The 22971-nt window shown below is 37.3% G+C and overlaps 1 pseudogene; it reads left to right on the top strand.

Moving 5' to 3' along the window:
• Positions 1–3491: 3491 nt before the first annotated feature.
• LOC101714549 (zinc finger MYND domain-containing protein 11 pseudogene) lies at positions 3492–5218 on the top strand (annotated as a pseudogene).
• Positions 5219–22971: the final 17753 nt, after the last annotated feature.

The raw sequence follows: 22971 nt of genomic DNA, 5'->3' as shown, positions 1-22971 counted from the left end.
ATAATAATAATAATAATAATAATAATAATAATAATAATAATGGTATAAACAACTTTATATCAATACATTTAAAACCTCAAATGAAATGAGCAAATTCCCTAAAAGAGAAAAAAAACAGAAAAACTGTCTTAAGAAATAGATAACTTGAATAACTGTGAATTTATTAAAGATAGTTTTAGTCAGTTTTTCTACTCCTGGATCAAATACTTGACAGCTAAAACTTAAAGGATGAGTTTAATTTGGCCCCATGGTTTCAGGGAATTCAGTTCATGGTCAGCCCTCTTCAAGGAAGAAACATTCTGACAGGAGGGGTGGTAGAGCAAAGCCATTTGGTTCAGGAAAGCTTGAAAGCAGAGCTAGAGACTAGTACGACAAAGAAAGGATTTGAGGACCCCATATACCATCCACAGTCACACTTCATGACCCACCCAGAAATGTACTGGGATATTCCCCTGGGTATTAATCAAATCAACACATCACAATTAAAGGTCAGAAAGATTGAATCTCTTCTTAGAAACCTTCCCCGAAAGAAAAGTGAAAGCCTAGACAAAGTTGACTGGAAATTTTCCTCGTGTCTCTGAAGAGGAGTTGTCTTTGTTCCCAGCTAAGGACAAGACCTCTGTGGTGTACTACAGCCCACCTTCTCAGTATTTCCAGGGAATCCTTCCACCAAGTCTGCTCTAGATTACTTGCATCATAAATTATCTCACTTTACTAGATATTCTTAAAAGCACACAAAAATAGCATTGTTCATCTTTAAGTCTTTTCTTTTTTTAATTAATTAAGTTTATTGGTACATTTTAGGTATACACAATGATCACATTCATCATAGGGAATTTGTACCCATATATGATTATCTTGGTTCTTAGTTTTTCCCATTCCCCTTCCCTCCATTCAACTCCTCCACCACTCCATATTTACAAAAGCTTTGTTTCCATTTTTCCTTTTTTTCTCATTTTTTCTTTCCCTTCTTTTCTTTTCCCCATTCCCCTTCCTAGTTCCCCTTCTCCTTTGAATATTTTCTTCCTATTTCACATTATCAATTATTCATTTTTATCCTTTTTTACACTTTCAGTTTCTCACACCAGAGAAACAATGTGGTATTTACACATGTGTGTCCAATTTATTTCACTTAAGAGTATGGTCTCAAGGTACATCCATTTAGCTATAAATGTCTCAAGTTTATCTTTCTTTATGGCTGAGTAGTACTCCATTTTATTTTTTTTAAACCACACACATCTTTTTCTATTATCATTTCATGAGTAGTTGTGCTGTCTCCAACATTTAGCTAATACAAATAGTGCTGCTATAAACATGGGTGTGTATATATTGCTGTAGTATGATGCTTTTAATTCTTTTGGGAAGATATCAAGAAGGGGAATAGCTGGGTCAAATGGAACCTCTAGTTTTAGCTTTTTGAGGAATCTCTACACTGACTTCCACAGTGGTTGCACCAGTCCACACTCCCACCAACAATGGAGAAGGGTTCCTTTTTCCACACAGCCAATCCAGCATTTGTTATTGGTTGTAAATCTTTTCTTTTTTACACATCTTTCTCATACCTGTTTCTCCTGTCTTGCTGTTTTGCTTCTCTTCCCTGAAAATATTGCCTGTGCCACAGCTGTCCAAGAGACTTTTATACAATGATGGGAATCAAGGGAGTGGAAACCATTTCAACAGAAAATTAAAAAAAAGACTGATAACATCAATGATACCTGAGTTCATGGTGTAACCTGAATATTTTAATATGTAAATTCCTACAGTGTTTTGGTGGAAGAGAAAATTAACATTTAGCAGATATTGTGGTATTTTCTCTGGTCTCACCACTGCAGCAAAACTTTGCTTGACTTCACACCTTAAGTATGTGCACCATTTTGCATGTAGGTGACACATGTCCTCACACCAGACATGTGTAACAGGGATGCGGGGCTGGCTAGCAATGCAGGAGAATTAATAGCCCTAGAAGCTACCTTCAGCCAGTAAGGGTGACGGAGAGCTAGTGTATAAATACTCTAGCCCTCTCCTACTTAGGGCTGGTATTTCTGAGGCACAACCTCACTCTATGCTGCTCATTGACATTTGCTCAGTAGAAGTAAGCAACAGCTACCTATATGTAACTTGTTTGCAAGTTTACCCTTTATTGGCTGCCTTCTCTAAGAGGAGCTATTTTACACTGTACCAGGAGTTTGGATCAAAATCCGAGAAGACACAATCCCTAACAGCATAATCTAGAAGGTCCAAATCTTGTGAAATCAAAATACCTAAAGCTTAAAGTCTAAAGTCCAAAAGATTTAAATCCTGGAAATACAATTCTGGATTAAAAAAATAATTTTAAAACATTTATTAACTTTTTAGGAAAAGGAGATTTATATGAAAACATAACATGTGCCTTCATAGACCCTGGAATGCTGCTAGCCTGGCTCAATTCATGTCTGAAGAAGGCCAGCAAACCAGGAGTTCCAAAGCCCACAGGCAGCATCTAATTTTCTATGAAGCTTTCAGAGGAACAGCAATTCATCTTAGATACTTGTTCCCTCAGGGGTCCATCATATTGGATAGCGCCCACCCACACAAAGGTGCATCTTTCCTGACCTGGTCAACTTGGATTCTCACAGTAATCTCCTCTGGAAGCAGCCTCACAGACCTGGGCAGCCAAAATAATGCTTTGCCTGTTTCCTGGGTATTCCATCTTCCCAGTGTGATCCAACTATCCTGCATATGAATGAAAAGGCATGAATCTTTTCCTTAAATTTGGCTCTCTACCTCTCAAAAACTCCCAAATTTAAAGATGCAATCCAAAAATGGACATCTGAAATGAACAGACATTTCTCAAAGAAGTAGAAATAGAAAATAAACATATGAAAAGATGTTCAACATCACTGGTCATTCGAGTGCTGCAAATGAAAACAATGCTGAGATTCCACCTCACTCCAGAAAGAATGGCTGCTATCATGAAATCAACCAATATCAAATGCTGGCGGGGCTGTGGGGAAAGAGGAACCCTGCTCCACTGTTGGTGGGAGTGTAGACTGGTGCAACCACTGTGGAAATCAGTATGGAGATAGCTCAAAGAACTAGGACTGGAAGTCCCATTTGACCCAGCTATTCCCCTGCTGGCTATCTTCCACAAAGAATTAAAAGAATCATACCACAGTGATATATCTGCACCCATGTTCATAGCAGCACAGTTTGTGATAGCTAAAACTTGGAATAGCCCAATTACCCATCAACTGGAGACTGGATAAAGAAAATGTGGGGCCCCATCTGCTGCCCGAGCCCCAGCGCGGCGCGGCCCAGGCCTCCACCAGGCTGGCACCGTCCACCCTGAGCTGGCCAAGGCCGAGCCCACCGCCGCGCCCCGCGCCGCCTTGCAGGGAGCTAACTTTCCCGGGCCCCCTATTGCCCCGCACCAGCCGGGCCCAGCTGCTGGGCTCGGAACCCGCAGGCCTGGCCCGACCCGGCTCCGCCGCCGCTGCCCCGCTTGGCGAGGAGACGCCCTAAAGAAGTAAACAGGTCATGGCACGTTTAACAAAAAGGCGACAGGCAGATACAAAAGCTATCCAGCATCTTTGGGCAGCAATTGAGATTATAAGAAATCAGAAGCAAATTGCCAACATTGACCAAATTACAAAGTATATGTCTGGAGTCCACAGTATGCATCCAAAAGAGACCACCCATCAGCTGAGCTTAGCTGTGAAAGATGGTCTTATTGTTGAAACTCTAACAGTGGGCTGCAAAGGTTCAAAAGCTGGTATTGAACAAGAAGGATATTGGTTGCCAGGAGATGAGATTGACTGGGAAACAGAAAATCATGACTGATATTGTTTTGAATGCCATTTGCCTGGAGAGGTGTTGATACGTGACCTGTGTTTTCGTGTGTATCATTCCAAGTGTTTGTCTGATGAGTTCAGGCTTAGAGACAGCAGTAGTCACTGGCAGTGCCCAGTTTGCAGGAGCATTAAGAAGAAGAATACAAATAAACAGGAGATGGGCACATACCTGAGATTCATTATCTCCTGAACGAAGGAGAGTGCTATAGACCTTAATAAGAAGGGGAAGGATAATAAACACCCAATGTACAGGAGGCTGGTGCATTCAGCTGTCAATGTTCCCACCATACAAGAGAAAGTGAATGAGTGGAAATAACGAAGTTATGAAGAATTCAAAGCTGATGCCCAGCTGCTTCTCCACAACACAGTGATTTTCTATGGAGCAGACAGTGAGCAAGCTGACATTGCAAGAATGCTATATAAAGACACCTGTCATGAGCTGGATGAACTACAGCTTTGCAAGAACTGCTTCTATTTGTCAAATGCTCGTTCAGACAATTGGCTCTGCTATCCTTGTATGCCTAATCATGAGCTGGTTTGGGCTAAAATGAAAGGTTTCAGGTTTTGGGCAGCCAAAGTCATGCAGAAAGAGGACAATTAAGTTGACATTCGCTTTTTTGGCCACCACCACCAGAGGGCCTGGATTCCTTCTGAAAACATCCAAGATATCACAGTCAACATTCACCGGCTGCACATGAAGCACAGTATGGGGTGGAAGAAGGCCTGTGATGAGCTGGAACTGCACTAGTGCTTCCTTCACAAAGGAAGATTTTGGAAGTCTAAGAATGAGGACAGAGGTGAGGAAGAGGCGGAGTCCAGTATTTTGTCTACCAGTAATGAGCAGCTAAAGTTCACCCACGAACCAAGGGCAAAGAAAGGACAACGTAATCAAAGTGTGGAACCCAAAAAGGAAGAACCAGAGCCTGAAATGGAAGCAGTGAGTTCTAGCCAGGAAATCTCCACAAAGCCTTAGCCAATCGAGAAGGTGTCACTATCAACACAGACTAAGAAGTTAAGTGCCTCTTCCCCTAGAATGCTGCACTGGAGCACCCAGACCACCAGCTATGGGGTCTGTCAGAGCATGTGCCATGACAAGTACACCAGAATTTTCAATGACTTTAAAGACCAGATGAAATCAGACCACAATCGAGAGACAGAGTTGTCCATGAAGCTCTGGAAAAGCTGCGTTCTGAAATGGAAGAAGAAAAAAGACAGGCTGTAAATAAAGCTGTAGCAAACATGCAGAGTGAGATGGACAGAAAATGTAAGCAAGTAAAGGAAAAGTGTAAAGAAGAATTTGTAGAAGAAATCAAGAAGCTAGCCACCCAGCACAATTAATATCTCAGACCAAGAAGAAGCAGTGGGTAAATATCACTCTTTTTTTTTAGAATTTTATTTCTGACATCAGGTCTGATAGAAATCAATGCAAAAAGATATATGTGGGATATGTAAAAATTATTCCTAAAATAAGGGCAACTGTGAAACTGTCAACTATTTTAAATTGTTTATTAAAAGTCCTACTCTCAATCACACACACACACAAAAAGGAGGATATGGACTGGTAAAGAAATCATGGATCGGCAGGGGGATTTAGCTCAGTGGCTCCTCACCTGCCTTGCAAGCCTAAGGTGCTGAGTTTAATCCCTGGTACTGCAAAATAAATAAATAAATAAACAAACAAACAAATAAAATAAAAACAAACCACAGACCCAACTTTGAGGACTCTTACAAGAATTTTATTAGATGAGTCCATTATACCAAAAAAATACGCAAAGGTAGTACTACACTGTATGTACACCAATATGGTAGACCTCTGTTTTACACCGTAGCCCCTCTCTGGGAGTCTCAGTGAAGTTCAGGCTCTTGTCTTAGGGAAGCCAAATATGACCAGGGCAGAAGAAGCCATGGGACTTTACCACACAGTACTGTTATTGAAATTTAACATGCTTGCATATGGTATGAAATTTTTATTTTTATTTCTAAAATTGGAAGTTTGTCTTCCACTTTGAAAACACAACCAATTTGTTTTACAGTTGCAGTGTTTGGGATGTGCAAGGTCAGTGTTTTTGAGCCTAGAATTATGCATCTGAGACAGATGGTCAATATTAATGTGGCTCTGCTTTTAATATTAAAATCAAGCAGAGGCGGGCCTTTGGCTGCGAGAGAGGTGGGGGAGGGGAGGGGCGAGCCAGAGCGCTGGAGTTTGTGCTGGGAAACCTGGGGCTAATGTTGACAACAAGCTCGAGGTTGTTCTGGGTCACAAAATGCCAGCTGAGCGAAAAAAGTCAGCAAGTATGGAAGAAAAAGAATCTTTGCTAAACAACCAGGAGAAAGACTGCAGTGAAAAGCGGCCAGTGAGCAGGAAGGAAAAACCAAAAGACGATCTCAAAATCACTGCCAAGAAAGAGGTCAGGGGGCCCGGGATTTAGCTCAGTGGTGCCGCCGCCTGCCTTGCAAGTGCAAGCTCCCGAGTTCAATCCCCAGTACCAAAAAAAAAGAAGAAGATCAGTAAGGTCCCTGAAGAGAAAAAGAAGAAACAAAGCAAAAGGAAGACAAAGAACGAGAGGAAAAAAAGAAAAGGTGAAAGAAGAAGAAGAGGAAGAAGAAGAAGAAGAAGAAGAAGAAGAAGAAGAAGAAGAAGAAGAAAGAAGAAGAAGAAGAAGAAGAAGAAGAAGAGGAGGAGGAGGAGGAGGAGGAGGAGGAGGAGGAGGAGGAGGAGGAGGAGGAAGAGGAGGAGGAGGAGGAGGAGGAGGAGAAGAGGAGGAGGAGGAGGAGAGAGGAGGAGGAGGAGGAAGAAGAAGAGGAGGAGGAAGAAGAGAAGGAGGAGGAGGAAGAAGAAGAGAAGGAGGAGGAGGAAGAAGAAGAAGAAGAAAAGAAACATGAAGATGAAGAGAGAAAAAAGCAAGAGAGCAAACAAAACGTCAGCAAGGAGAAGGGGCTCAGTTAAAAGAGAAGGAAGAATCCCTTCAGCTTCATCAGGAAGCTTGGGAACGACATCAATTAAGAAAGGAACTTTGTAGCAAAAACCAAAATGCTCCAGACAACCGACCAGAGGAAAATTTCTTTAGCCCCCACAGAGCAAGCCCCCTGCTCTCCTTTCCCCCTGCCCCACTCCGGCCACAGGGAACAGGGAACTTCCGCATAGCTAAGGCATGACCTCCCTTTGTTAGTGACTCTCTGCCTAGTTAAGGTCTTTCTGCCCCACCAGTTTCATGGTCAGATGTTCCAGTAAGATAGGGGCTTCCCGAAAGCGGTGACTCCATCCCCCTTGACCGAAACCTATTGTTACACACCCCAGCCCCAATCACCCACCCCCACCAATGGCCTAGTGCTCTCCCACCTGCAAGATCCCTATATAAGCTTCCAGCTCAGCCCATACAGTTGCTGGTCTCCATTCTGTGAGTCAGCCCGGCAGGCTGCAGACTGCCGCCCCAGTAAAGCTTGCTTGAACGTCCGTGTGTGGCCCCCTTCTTCAGCGACCCTTTCAGCCGCCTGGACTTAAGTTTGAAGAAAAATACTGCTTTTGCCAAGACCTAAAAACTAGGCCGGGGATTTAGCTCAGTGGTTCCGGCGCCTGCCTCGCAAGGGCAAGGTTCCGAGTTCGATCCCTGGTACAAAAAAAAAAGAAAAAGAAACTAAAAACTATTACAGAACAACAGAGAGACTCCTTGTCCCGTGATTTTAATGGCCTAAATTTAAGCAAATACATTGCAGAGGCTGTAGCTTCCATTGTAGAAGCCAAACTAAAAATCTCTGATGTGAACTCTGCTGTGCACCTGTGTTCTCTCTTTCACCAGCGCTATGCGGACTTTGCCCCCACGCTTCTTCAGGTCTGGAAAAAACATTTTGAAGCAGGGAAGGAGGAGAAAACTCCTAACATTACCGAGCTAAGAACTGATTTGCGTTTCATTGCACAATTGACAATAGTTGAGATTTTCACTGACAAGGAAGGTCTTTCCTTAATCTATGAACAGCTAAAAAATATTATTAATGCTGATCCCACACTCATGTTTCTGTGGTGATCAGTTTCTGTCGCCATTGTGTAGATGATATCACGGGACATATACCAAGGACAGTAAAGAGTACTGCAGAGAAGTTTAATTTGACTTTTCCTCCTAGTGAGATAATTCATCCAGAGAAACAACTACCTTTCCAGAATCTTTTGAAAGAGTACTTTACATCTTTGACCAAACACCTGAAAAGGGACCACAGGGAGCTCCAAAATACTGAGACACAAGGCTGGGCATTTAGCTCAGTGGTTCCACCGCCTGCTTTGCAAGCGCAAGGTCCCAAGTTCGATCCCTGGTGCCAAAACAAACAAACAGAATACTGAGAGACAAAACAGGTGATTTTCAAATGCTTCTCAGAATTGAGAATTTATTTTGGAGTGCCTACTTAAAAATATTTAAAGTCTTCATGCTACTGAAAGAACTTATGGAAAAAGGCTCCTTACAGGTGATTTCTTTTTTATTTTTTTTTTTTTTAAACAGGTGATTTCTTAACATTCCAGGAAAATTTCAAAGTATAATAGTCTAAATATTCATGTTTAAATGTGAATCTACAATAGATTTTGTTTCTGATTTAAAAAAAAAAAATCTAACAAGTACATGGTGACTTTTCTTTGTGGATATTTTTCCCCTATGATTTCAAAGACTCCTTGATATTAAGGAGTAAATTTTCTGTCACTTTAACTTGCTAGTATTTTTCTGTTTGTTTTATTGTCTCTTCTATAACAGGTTTGCTTTCATTGTTTTGTACTTTAAATTGTTAATGTCACTATTGCTACTCAATTTTTTAAGAAAATGATTCATTCATCAGTGGTGTTTTTTTTAAGAAAATGACTCATTCAGAATTTTGAGAAATAGTGCACACAATTAGCTATGAAAAAATTTGCTAGATGTGACTATAAAGTACATTTATAGAAGTCTTTTGGGGGTCATTTATTTAAAATTCTAAAGGCATAATGTACTGTGCCTGTAGTAATTGGTAAAAGACTGGACCCAGTGGCCAACTTTGTGACTAAATAATGTAAACTCTATAATGAGAAGGCACTGAGAAGGCATTAATAAGCTGGAAGTTAATATAGTTTGTGGGTGTTGTGTCAACTTTTATGGACAGCAAATGTGGAGAAGGGCTAAGGGTGTGCAGAAAGAAGGTAATATCAACAGCATATAGCTGAGTATTTTCCAACTAGTGTAATTGTATTGTTTAGAATCTGGACTTGCTATTGATCAGACATTAGTATGGGAGAGTACCTTTTATGGTTCCCAGAAGTCTGCAAAGGGGAAGGACAACCATAGTTTCAGTAGTTACCACTGGAGGATGATTGGCTTAACCAGAAGAGAAGATAGTAATTTTGTTATGCCAGTAGTAGTATAGGTAGGACAGATGCAGAGATTACGTGGCTGAAGGTAACTCAAGTGAGAATTTGAGATGCCAGTGGTATTACCAGTGATTCTTTTTAAAAAGAAAGAAAATGGGCAGGAGATTTAGCTCTGTGGCACCGTGCCTCCCTTGTAAGCACAAAGTCCTGAGTTCAATCCCCGGTACCAAAAAAAAGAAAGAAAATGCCAGGCATGGTGGTACATACCTGTGAATCCCAGCTGGTCAGGAGGCTGAGAGGATAACTTGAGTCCAGGAGTTTAAAACCAGCCTGTACAACAAAGCAATGCCCCGTCTAAAAAAAAAAAAAAAGGACAAAGAATTGTCATTATTGTTTTATGTCTTTGAATGTTAATAAGTCTCACATATTTAAGCCTTCTTTATTGTTTCCATAATAGTCTGTCATTTTCATAGTCCTTACCTCGTATTTTCAACTTAATGTATCACAATTTGTAAGTATGTTAAAAATTGGTGGGCCAGGGATTTAGCTCAGTGGTTCCACTACCTGCCTCACAAGTGCAAGGTCCTGAGTTTGATCCCCAGTACAAAAACAAAACAAAAGAAAAAAGAAAATATTGGTTAGTTTTATTGGCCACTTTAAGGGTTTATGTTTATGTGTTAATTTTTGTCCTCAAAGAATTGTAGTAGGAAAAATCTACAGTGATTTACTCCAGTCAACTTTCTCATTCAGGAATCTAATAGATTCCTGATAGAAAAGGTTATTATTCCTCTGAATACCTCTCAAAAAGAGCTCAGGGCTCTCTGAGCCATTCCAATGTTGGGCACACCTATTTGCTATGAATTCTTTGTTATGTCAAGTTGAAATTTAACCCTCTATATAGTGATTAATTTTGATTTTTTTTTTCTGGTTAAAGTTGAATAAAGTTACTTAAAGAAAAAAAAAAGAAAATGTGGTTTTTCTATAAAATGGAGTACTATTCAGCCATAAAGAATGAGAAATTATTTATAGCTAAATGGATGCACATTGAGGCAATACTCTTAAGTGACATAAATAGGACACATATGTATAAACACTGAATAGTTTCTCTGGTGTGAGAAACTGAAAGTGTAAATAAGGACTAAAAGGTAAAATAGATAATGTTAAGTAGTAAGAAAAAAGACAAAGGGAAAGGGAAAGTGGGAGGGGGAGGGGAAAGGAAAGAAGGGAATGGAATTAATATGAGAAAATGAAAAAAATGGAAACAAAGTCTTTGTAAAGAAGGAGGGATGGAGGGGTTGAAGGGAGGGCTGGGCAATGGGGAAAAAATAAGAACCAAGATAATGTATGTAAAGGTGCAAATTTCCAGTGATGAATGTCATTATATTGTGTACCTAAAATGTACCAATAAAATTAATAATATAAAAAAACTTATTTTATTTCATGAAGAATTGCAGTCTTCGTGATTTTAACATCTTCGTATTTGAGATTGTCATTTAGAGGATTTTAGGATTTAGGAAATGTGACCTTTCAGCATTTCCATGTTCAAGCTTGTGGTGGTCAGGATTGTCTCTTTCAGGGTCATGACTGGCACTGGTGTCCCAGGAGATGTCTGCAGACATGTTATAGGCTTCTATTTTTACTAGCAAATAAATGGAAAAAAGAGTGAAATTATATATTAGTATCTTCACATAAGCATCAGTCTAGCCAAAACAGACTTCCTGTACTGAAAAAACTAAATAAATAGTTTCATGTCTCCAGGTGATTAAGGATGAAAGTATATTTTCTTCATTTCAAGTGCTAATTTATCTTACTGAACCATCTTCAAAGTTTCTATTTGTCTTTGCATGAATGTTTCATTAAATGCAAAACAGAATGTCAGATGCCCATGGAGTGCTTAGCAACTTGGCATCCATTGCTTTTTCGCATTTGTACAGTGAAGGAAGGCAGCATACAAATGAACTTGCTGAGTTGTTCTTTCCTCACTTAGACCTTTTTTTTACTGAATATGAAGTTATCTTTATTAGTAAAATAAGAAAAGCAATGCCTTTGTCACTAAGATCACTCTTGTATGGAGATTTATAATAACTATTAATACTTTTTGTGCAACCAAAACACTGTAAAACTAAGCAAAGCAATTAGGCGGGGGTATTTGTTAATTCTTGTTGAAGGTAACATAAAAAGATAACTTTTTCCTCTTGCTCTTGCTTGATTCTCTATTGGTGGATAAATGAGTGTAAAACTCACTATCTTACTCTTAGCTACAAAAAGATGCTAAGTTCTTTTTCATTTTAAATATGATATTATTAAGCTCAGAAATTTTGCATACTGATTAGATGTTGAAGAATGATGGCATTCATTTCCATTTTCTTAGATCATATGTCTTTTCCCTTTCTCATTCCATTTTGTGGGAGTACAGTAGATAGCTGCACATCTGAGGTGTCTGGGGGCATGCACACAGTATCAACTAGCAAGACAGCTCCTTCCTCATATTCCTTTAATTGATTCAAGTAAAGCAAGAGTGGGAAAAAAATGGATAGCGAGCAGCTGCCTAAACCACTCATTCCTGACACTGAGTTCCTAAAAGTCAGTCTTTCCCACCTGATCTCAAAGCCATCCTTTTCATTCTCTGAAATCTTCAATAACTTATATTTAAAATGAACAGATGTGCTTAATAGCAATAGCCACAAACTGGGGCAAAAAGTCCAAAAGAGAATGGTTAAAAATGAATGACTTGACTGAAAGGTCCATTGAGATGTAGGAAAGCAACTAAACCTCTTGGGCTATTGGTTTTCAATTCTGTAATGATTTTACTTTTGGTGTTTTGGTAACGAGGTCACCAAAAGCTATTTAAATGTTCAAATTTGGACTTCGATGGATGCTGTGTGCACACAATATTCAAGTTTTTTCATATAATCTTTTCTCCACAGAAAGTCATGTAAAATTTTTCTTTCATCCAGAATGCTTAAGAAATATTAAAGTGCATAGTGGTATAACTAATAAACCACTCATTACTCACACAAATCTATTCCTTGGACAGAATATCAGGTGGTATAAAGTTGCCTTATGGGTGATTTATCTTACTAAAGATATAGTTTATACAGCATTTCTAAAATTATTTATAAAATACAAATTTACGTGTCACTTTGTGTCTGCCAACATTTCTCCAGCTCTCAGTTCCAAAGTGCAGTCCAAAACGACCTAGAAATGCTCAGAAAATGTTCATTAAAATTGATTTTTCTTTCTAGTTCCATTGATATTGAAAATGTATGAAATATGTGTTTCATTTATAGAGCAGTTTTCTTCTATAATGGAATGTCCTTAATAATATGGTTTTTAATAAGAAGATATCTCTAAAATGGAAAAGGCAAGGGGGTTCTGATTTCTCACAGATCGGCAAAAACCATTTGCCCAAGAGAAAGAGTAATGTGTGGAGTTTCTGGTTATGAGTTCTAATCTTTCAAGGGAAATCAAACATATTCTTATAACCAATAATTGTCTTTTATATTTTTTAAATTATTAAAAACGGGATGGCAAACTCTAGTAGTAGAAGAAAAGACATAGAATAAATGATACTACACTTATAAGCCCTTGAGAGCTAAATATATCAGAAAAAGAAAAAAATATCTACTAGAAATGGCAATTATCAAATAAACCATACACAATTATTGAAATGATAATGTTATATATTAAAAACAATGTGTAGTCAGAGGTGGGCTTTATGAGTCTTATTTGTGAAAATCTCAGGAAGAGGGTAGACATAAAATCTCTAGTTGGAAACCACCTTAGTAATTATTTTATATACAACATGTGAATTCTCAGAAGTTATCCTAGAGTGTTCCAACTTCTTTGTACTTCCAGTAATATCTACCTACCAAAACAAAATACAATCATTACATAGTAACTGTGCTACACGGTGTTCTGTTATATGTAACATCTATGCAAATAAAAATTGTTCCTAACTCTGAGTGGAACTATTTCTACATTTCATATAATTGGTTGTCAAACATGGAGGGCCTACTTCACTAAAATAGATTATAGATGAAGGTGATAATCCATTATATAAGAAAGCTGAGAGGACACCTGAGAAAATTTACCTTAACTAATGATAGATTTCAAGGAAACAAAGGGCTTGAAGCATCTACCTCGAGTATTACAAGAGTAACTTCCAATATATTCCACTGTGGGGTTTTTTTCTCTTTTTTCAAACACAATAGAATTTTTCCATTTCATTTGCACCACGAACACTAGTTTCAAAACTGAAAATAGCCAGTTGAAGCTTTAGCTTCATTCCACAAGCTGCTTATTCAAAGTTTTATTCCCTGGCAGTTAGCTTTGGCAAAAAGCTTACAGGATTGTGTGTAGGCCAGAGAGCTTAATAGGAAAAGCCAATAAGGTAGTTTACCAAATTCACAGGAATAGCTATCTGCCCTGACAGATTGCTTTGCTTAATTATAGCTGTTGGGAATTGAGTCAGCTGTTTGAGCAACAGGAAAAATCAGAGGGTCATTAAGATGGTCTATTAATTTTCTGTCTTGAGGAGCAGCATATCTATGATCTGTACCTGCTGTGTGGCACAACACTTTCCAAGATACTGGCCTTTAGTGCTTTCTTCGTGATTAAAAAAATTCTATGCTAAGTTAAAGACTAAGAAAACCATGGCGATTTGGGGATGCAACCTTACAATGATCAGATAAAACATATCATCCTCTAAAATAAATCTAGAAATATTTTAAAAGAAAAAGAATCCTAGTAAATCACCTGGCAAAATATTACTTACTCCTACAGTTAAAAGATGAAAGGTACATTGCAATCAACTCTTTGGCCCATCTTTTTTTTTTCCTTTTGGAAAAAAACATCTTTTGTAGATATTATAATAAATGTTTGCAAAAAAGTAAAAGAATCCATTTACTGTCTGCCTTTCAAAAGGACGAAAGAATTGCCATAACTGGAGTTGATACACTCTTCAAATATGCATTTTTGGGAAAAAAATAAATGAGACATCCATTGCATTTTAAGGAAACTACTAGAGCTGGACTTGTAATGGTATTTACTTGGTGACACATAAGAATCTTAAAAATGGCCTAAAACAACAAACAGTTTTTAACCTTTTGCAATCTATGAGAACATCTTTGTTGCTAGCTCAGAAAATTACTATAAATATTGCCAAATTGTATGTACCAACAGGAGAATTGAGCTAGGGCTCAAGTTGGCGATTTATTATATCAGGTACATGCAAGAAAAGCCAGAGATGAAAAATGATCTAGGTTCTGGGAACTGAATGCATGAATTAAGCAATAAAATTTTCTATCAAGCAAAAATTATACTCAATATTGTTAAAGCTTCTTAAAGTGTAATATATATTTCACTAAACGTCATTGGAACCATCTGAGCTTGCAAACTTTAATTTCAAGGAAATCTCCTATACTTCCTAGTTCAAATTGACCTTATTTGTCATTTGTTCCCCAAATTTAATTGATCAAGTCTTCCAATATTTCCAAAATGAATTTAACTTATATTTGTTATTTTGTTCTTTTCATTCAATCACAATAGAAATCTTTTATATTATAAATGAGCTAACTCTCAAGGAACTGGGAATAACAAATCAGCTAAACAACCTTAATTCTAAACAAGTCTATCCAAAGAGGTATCAGTGTTAAATATATATATTTATACTGGTACTGGTTTACTCACAAGAACCACACAAAGTAATTGATAGGCCCAGTTCCTGACTCTACATAAAATTGAATATTATGAAACTTACACCCAATCTTTCCCATAAACAGATGGCAATTTCTGTGCCCTATCTTTCAACCCCACATTATACTGTTGCTAATTTTGTTGCTCTTGCGAGGGTCGCACAGTTGTTAGTGTGAATTGGCTTTGACTACATGCCAATATCTGATTACTCTTTGTGCCATCAACAGTACTGAGGTACATTTCCAGGGAATTGGGTGCTGAGCCAATTACACTGGACTTTCCCCTCACAAATTAACAGAAGTGACTGGATCTTGGGACAGGGAAAAGGCCTATAGTTAGCCACACCCAGAGTACATCACTGAAAAGCACTCTGAGGACTTGGTTAAAGGGAATCTGCACTTTAGGAATGGATCCATTTTGGGCCTGCTAATAAGTCACAGTTTTGACTGATCCCCCCAAGGCTGGGGATCTGATGAACAATTGTTAATTTTTATTAAGTCACTCTAAATGTAAGAACATACCCAGACAGCTATGAATTCTTCCCCAAGTGACTCTAGTTTCAATGTGGATGTAGTACTTGACATTTCTAGGTAGTCACAAAATACATGTTGAGGTTACCAGTAGTGATTTTTTTCTAGAGTCCTGCTTTAATTGTAATGTGTATATAGGTGTTCATCTTCTTTCTTTGCTTCCTGACTGAAACATTTTAAGAAAGCATTCTGACTATGTTGAACTTTTCTATTTCTCAAGGAAATATTTGGAGTCATAGTGAATTTTTTCTTTGTTCAAAGCCAAAAAAAAAAAATACAGCCCTATTATATGTTACATAAAATACATGTGATTCAGGAGTTTTAAAATTTTTATTTTAATAATACTGGGAGTCATTTCAAGCTACCAAATATTGAATGTTTACCATGTGCCAGGCACAGATTTTAGTATTTTGCATGGATCAGCTTTAATATTTTGCATGGAAAAATGCAGTAAAATTTAAAGTGTAGTAGGGCATCTATAACTCTGATATATTGAGAATGTTGATGTTGAGGATTTACGGCTTACATAGGTTATAGTTTATGAAATTGAAAACTAAAATAGAACACTTGAAGGTGAAAACAGTGGACATCTAACTCCTACTCTAGGTATTGACAAAGGGTGCTCTGTGATGCTGATGAGAGGTAGAAGGGAGTGAGAAAAGACTATAGCAAATATTCTAGTAATGGGAAGAATTGCATGTAGAAATCCTGTGAGTTTTTATCAAGACCATGAATTGACATACAGAGTCCTTTCTTTTTTCTTTCCATTTATGTTGCATTTACTATTTAAGCATGGTCTCAGTGCTAATGCATATTTCATACTATATGTTTAAGGAAATTAAAACAATAGGTTAGAATTGTTAAAAAAATACATTTGGTATCTGGTTAAACTGAAGTCCACATTCAGCACTGAAATATAACAGCTGTGTTTATCTTTGAGCAATTCACTTAATAGGTGAAGTGATTTTGTAGATTCATATTTATAAATTCTTTCACTATGAGATGGCCTTCATGAGCCATTTGTAAATGACTGTAGTTCCATAGAAGTGATACTGAATAACTTTCAAGGCTAGGTCATAAAGAGCAATGCAGGATTCTCCCTGCCTCTTCTTTTAGGAAGCTCAGCCTTGGAAGTTACCATATTATGAGGAAGTCCAGACTAAAGGAAAGGCCAGGTGTGTGTCTCAGCATATAGCTGGCATCACTTGCTAAACATAAGGAGGAAGACTTGGGTGTGACTCCATCCCCAACTGTCATGTACCTACAATCACCTTCCCTCACATGAGATGCTCCAACTAGGAACAACCCAGCTGAGCCCAGCCAACTCCTGGACCCCAGATAATGAGCAAAAGTAATTGTCTTCAAACATTAATGTGGAGAAGTTTGTTATGTCACCTTTATACCTTAAATAATTTATGAACTGGGATCTCAATTGGAATTGCATTAAATCTATATAGCAGTTTGGGAAGTATGGCCATTTTCACTATATTAATCCTTCCTACCCAGGAGCAGGGGATGTCTGTCCATTTTCTCATATCATCTTCAATCTCTCTTCTCAGAGTGCCATAGTTTTCAGAGAAGAGGTCTTTGTTTTCTTTCATTAGGATGATTCCTAGGTATTTCAGTTTTTTGGATGCTATTGTGAAAGGGATTATTTGCCCTGTTTCTCTCTCAGTGAGTCTGTCATTGGTGTAGAGGAAAGCTATTGATTTTTGTGTGTTGACCTTGTAACCAGCTACTTGACTGAATTTGGTTATTAAGTCTACAAGACTTTTGGTGGAGTTCTTGGGGTCTTCTATATAGAGTGTCATGTCATCTGCAAATAATGACAATTTGACTTCTTCATTTTCTATCTTTATTCCTTTTATTTCTTTCTCTTGTCTAATTGCCATGGCTAATGTTTCCAGAACTATATTGAACAAGAGTGGTGATAGTGGACATCCTTGTCTTGTTCCTGATTTGAGTGTGAAGGATTTCAGTTTTTGACCATTTAGTATGATATTGGCTGTTGGTTTTTCATAGATGGCTTCTATCAGTTTGAGGTAGAGACCATCTATTCCAATTTTTTGTAGGGTTTTTATCATAAATGCATGTTGGATTTTGTCAAATGCTTTTTCTGCTTCTATGGAGATAATCATATGCAGCATACTTCATAGAACTTGAGAAAACAATCCAAAAATTCATTTGGAACAAGAAGAGACCCAGAATAGCAAAAGCAATTCTAGGTAACAGAGACATGGCTGGGGGTATCACAATCCCCAACCTGCAACTCTACTACAAAGCTACTGTGATAAAAACAGCATGGTACTGGCAAAGAAACAGACTTGAGGACCAGTGAAACAGATTAGAAGATGCAGAAACAACGCCAGACACACTCAGCCATCTCATCTTCGATAAAGGAGAAAACACCCTCACTGGAGGAAAGATAGCCTCTTTAATAAATGGTGCTGGAGGAATTGGGCTTCAACTTGCCAAAGATTAAAACTAGACCTGTATCTCTCACCATGCACTAAACTAAAATCAAAATGGATTAAAGATCTAAATATTAAAATAGAAACTCTGAACCAGTTGGAACAGAGGTTAGGTAGAACCCTTGAAGACATCAGTGTAGGAAATGATTTTATGAACAAAACCTCAGTTGCCTGTGAACTAGCACAAACAATCAACAAGTGGGATCTCTTCTTATTAAAAGGCTTCTGCACAGCAAGAGAAACCACCAGCAGTGTGAAGAGACAACTCACAGTGTGGGAAAAAATCTTCACCTACTCTTCCTCAGACAAAGGTCTACTATCTCAAATCTATAAAAAACTTAAAAAGATCAGACCTCCCAAATTTAAAGACCCAATCCAAAAATGGGCATCTGAAATGAACAGACATTTCTCAGACAAAGAAGTAGAAATAGCAAATAAATACATGAAAAAATGTTCAACGTCACTGGTCATTCAAGTGATCCAAATGAAAACAATGGTGAGATTTCATTTCACTCCAGAAAGAATGGCTGCTATCATGAAATCAACCAATAACAAATGCTGGTGGGGCTGTGGGGAAAGAGGAACCCTGCTCCACTGCTGGTGGGAGTGTAGACTGGTGCAACCACTGTGGAAATCAGTATGGAGATACCTCAAGGAACTAGGACTGGAAGTCCCATTTGACCCCACTATTCCACTGCTGGGGATCTTCCCCAAAGAATTAAAAGAATCATACCACAGTGATATATGTGTGCCCATGTTCATAGCAGCACAGTTTGTAATAGCTAAAACTTGGAAACAGCCCAAATGCCCATCAACTGGAGACTGGATAAAGAAAATGTGGTTTTTTTATAAAATGGAGTACTACTCAGCCATAAAAAATGAGAAATGAGAGACATTTATAGCTAAGTGCATGCACATTGAGGCGATCCTCTTAAGTGAAATAAGTTGGATAGTTTCTCTGGTGTGAGAAACTGAAAGTGTAAATAAGGACTAAATGTATAATAGGTAATGTGAGATAGGAAGAAAAGGGGCAAAGGGGAAGGAAGTGGAAGGGCTAGGGAAAAGGATAGAGGGGAATGGGATTAATATGAGAAAATGGAAAAATAGGAACAAAATCTTTGTAAATAGGGAGGAATGGAGGGCTTGAAAGGACGGCTGGGCAAGGGTGAAAAATAATAACCAAGACAGACTATGTAAAGGTGCAAATTTCCAATGATGAATGTCATTATATTGTATACCTAAAATGTACCAATGATTAGAATGAATAATCGATGATGTAAAATAGGAAGAAAAGGTCCAAAGGGGTGGGGGTAGTGGGAGGGGCAGGGGAAAGGAAAGAAGGGAAAGGAAAAATGCTGAGAAATGGAAAAAATGGAAATAAAGTCTTTGTAAATAGGGAAGTGTGGAGGGCATGAAGGGAGGGCTAGGAATGGGGAAAAATAAGAACCAAGATGCATTATGTAAAGGTACAAGTCCCAATGAGAAATGTAATTGTGTTGTATACCTATAATATACCAATAAAAGAATTTAATTTAAAAAAGTAAAATAAAAAAATAAAATGAAATACTTCAAAAATAAAAAAAATAAAAAAATTAATTTATGAACTAACATTTTCTCACCTAAAAATAAGACTACTTCAAAATTTTGCTTTGAGACTTAAACAATAAATTTTTTGAGAACACTAACGATATGTGGCATGTTTGTTTAGAATTTTTTGTAAAAGTGGTTTAACATTTCAAATAACATTGTAAATAATTTCTGTAAGAAATAATAACTTTTTAAATTAACATGTTTTAGTGTTTTCTTGATCTCCTTAATAATAAATTTGAACTTGTCAAGAGGGGTATTATGTCCTGTTCATCAACTTTTCCTCAGTTAAGGATACCAATTAGTCTTGAAAGATACCAATAATTCTATAGATATTTGTTCAATTCTGTCATAGGTTTATGTGATATTCATAATCATATGCATACACAAAATATTTTGGCTCTTAATTTTTGAAAGAGCAAGGTGCCATAGAATGAAGATATTGAGTGTTTTACAGGGGCTTATATTATATGGACTTAATAGATAGGGACTGTATTAAATTAATATATGTCTATAATTTCCCCTTCTGCCTTTTATACTTTCTGGAATTCATAGCCCTACCTCACCTCATAGCATATAATAGATGTGGTCTAGCAAGGGCCCAGAAGCTGGAAAGGGCAGGTAGAAACTTTATTGTTCTGTTTATGGTTTCTTCCCCTTCAGATGTGTCCAATTGCATCTCTATGGGTTTCTGGCACTTAGATAATCAAGATGTATTAGCCTATTGCATTACATATAGACCAAGATCACTGCCTTTACCTGAGATGTTACCAAGAATGACTAATTTCAGGCCCTTCTTCCTACCCTTTTGCTGTGGTCAACCTTAATTGAACCAAAGTGATTGCCTTGAGATCCTGCTAAGGGACTAGTGAAACATTTCTGGATGTGTTTGGTTAGGTCATGGAGGCCTGGGTACTATATCTGGTCCGTGCACTCTTTCTCTTCTACATCATTCCACTGCTCTGCTACTCAGTTGCCAGGAAATAAGTATCTTTCCTCCTCTGCATCTTTTTGTGATCTTTCTGCCTTGGAGCTAGCTGATTATGGACTGAATCCCCTGAAATCGTGAGGCAAATTCAACCACATTTCCTTTAAATTGTGGATCTGGTCTATGTCTCTGTGATGGGAAGGGTGATTGATGCACTACTGAAATAGAATGCAGTAAAACCTTGGTTTGTGAACATAATTCATAGGAGAAACATGCTTGTAATCCAAAGCATTTATACATTAAAATGATTTCCCCATAAGAAATAATGGAAACACAGATGATTCACTCCACAACTCAAGAATATTCATATAAAATGGTTAAAATACTGTACTATAAAACCAAATAATGAAGAAAATACAAAATATAAAGAATAAACAAAATAACCTGAACTTATCTTTGAAAACCTTCTTGGCTATGTGAGGGAAACGAGAGTAGAGGGTTATTGTGTAGGATCACTTTGACTATCACTAATAGAATCAAAGCTATTGGCTCCATGAGATCTTTCTTCTTTTCATGCAATTTTAACAAGGAACCTACCCAATGACACTTGTATTTGCCTCCCTTTGAGAATTTCATGGAAATATGACATTGCATTGTCATTAAACAGATTCATGGTTCACTCTGCTATAGCCTTATTTGGGTAGTGCTTTTCCACAAAATTTTGTACTGTTTTCCATATCTCCCTAATGTCATTTGAAGTGAGGGATTCCTTTGCCTTTTTCTCCTCCTCCTCTGTGGACAAGGTCTCCTCCCGAAGGAGAAGAACCATTGCCTTAGCTGTGATCATATGGTGTTCAGGGTCATGTACTGCACATATTGCAAGACATGTCTCTTTGTCAAGTTAAAATTTATCAGAAATGTTTGTTCATCTTGAGGAATACTCACAGAACAACTTACTTGCAATCCAAAGTTTTACATCTATTGCAAAACATCTCTCTTTATCAAGTTAAAAAGTATTAGAAATGTTTGTTTATCTAGAGGAACATTCAAGGAACAAGTTACTTACAATCCAAAGTTTTACTGTAATTTTTTTCCCTTGTGTATGTTTGAACCCAGGACCAAATGCATACTAGGAAAGAGCTCTACCACTGAGTTACAAACCCAGTCCCAAAATTACTGATTTGAATAATTGCCCAAATAGTTTATAATCACATTACATTGGGACAAACTCTGCATTATATGTAATAATACTGGGAGGCTTTTTAGATAAAATTTTTAGAGAAAAATACCACTTCATTCTTAAACTTTCAATCTTTCCTCATTAAAGAAATTGTATGACTCAATACTTAATGATTTCATTCTTAAGGTTCTCTCATTCTACTTGAGCTACGACAGAAATCTGAGACTCTCACCCATACTGCCTTCAGAATACTTTTTTTGAACTAAAAACCTTTTCACAATCCTTTCAGCAAGGATTGTGATTCTATCTGTAATTATAATAGCATTTACATTCATTAGCATACAAATAAGCTAAGATCATGAACCCTGTGGTTAATTTAATGGTACCAATTTTGTACATATCTTCTAGTAGCAGTACTGTAAAGGAATTCGTTGCACATTGTGTTATCTTGCCTCAATGGTTCAAAATTACTATTTTCATTGGTTAGGATGTAATCCTTTTCTCCTTATTTGTACTTCAGAATTGAACATCAAATAGTCTTATAGATAGTTCAGAGTTAATTAAATCACAAAGTGAATATTCATCAAGTCTACCTGAAGGTTTTTTGTTTGCTCTCCTAAACTTTGGAATACTCCTCAGTGTCTATTTGGGAATATAACTGACATGATACAAACTGGTCTAGCTTTATTCTAGGATATTAGCGATCATTTGCTCTTCATTCATGAATAATAGAGAGCAACAAACTATATATACCTTTTAAAGACTTCTGAATAACTGAGAACAATTTCCATATATGAAAAATCTGTAAATTACAAATAGTTGTGACATATTAGAGAACTGCACAAGAGATTCATAAAACAACCACAAAAAGAAGATCGAGGGAGTCCAAAGCAATGAAAAACTGAAATGTCACTGCAAAACCTCAGGAGTTAAAGAAATGAAGTATTAGTGTCAATAAATTCATTCAATTTAATCATAATGCAATACATTGTCTTTATGATCATTAAATTGAATAGATCTTTCTAATCTTAAAAAACAAAATATTTTCTTTTGAATTTGTTGCCCCTTTATCTAGCACAATATTTCTGTCATCTCTTTGGCAAGCCCCTCATTAACTCCTTAAGCCTAAATTCTTAAGCAATTTACTTGTCATATCAAGCATTTTTATCTAGTGAAATATTACTAAACCCCTGAGCCCTATATGTTAAAGCAGTTCTTTACTTTTTATCTTCTTTGACATTCTGTGCACTTGACACTATTTTCTCATCTATCTTTCTTAAAATTTGATCTTCAGTAATCTTTAAGGAGACTGGACTGCTGTGACTCCTATTCTTTTTATCTATTTTTTTCAGAGCTATTACTATTCATGATACTTCTATTCATTACCTGTCTTGCTCTTCCGAGGTCCTATAAAGTACTGTGCCT

This window comes from Heterocephalus glaber, unplaced genomic scaffold (genome assembly GCF_053883595.1).
Source record: "Heterocephalus glaber isolate CG9 unplaced genomic scaffold, H.glaber_assembly_v1.0 deba00000901, whole genome shotgun sequence".
NCBI lineage: Eukaryota > Metazoa > Chordata > Mammalia > Rodentia > Bathyergidae > Heterocephalus > Heterocephalus glaber.
This window is presented reverse-complemented; position numbering and strand designations above follow the sequence as displayed.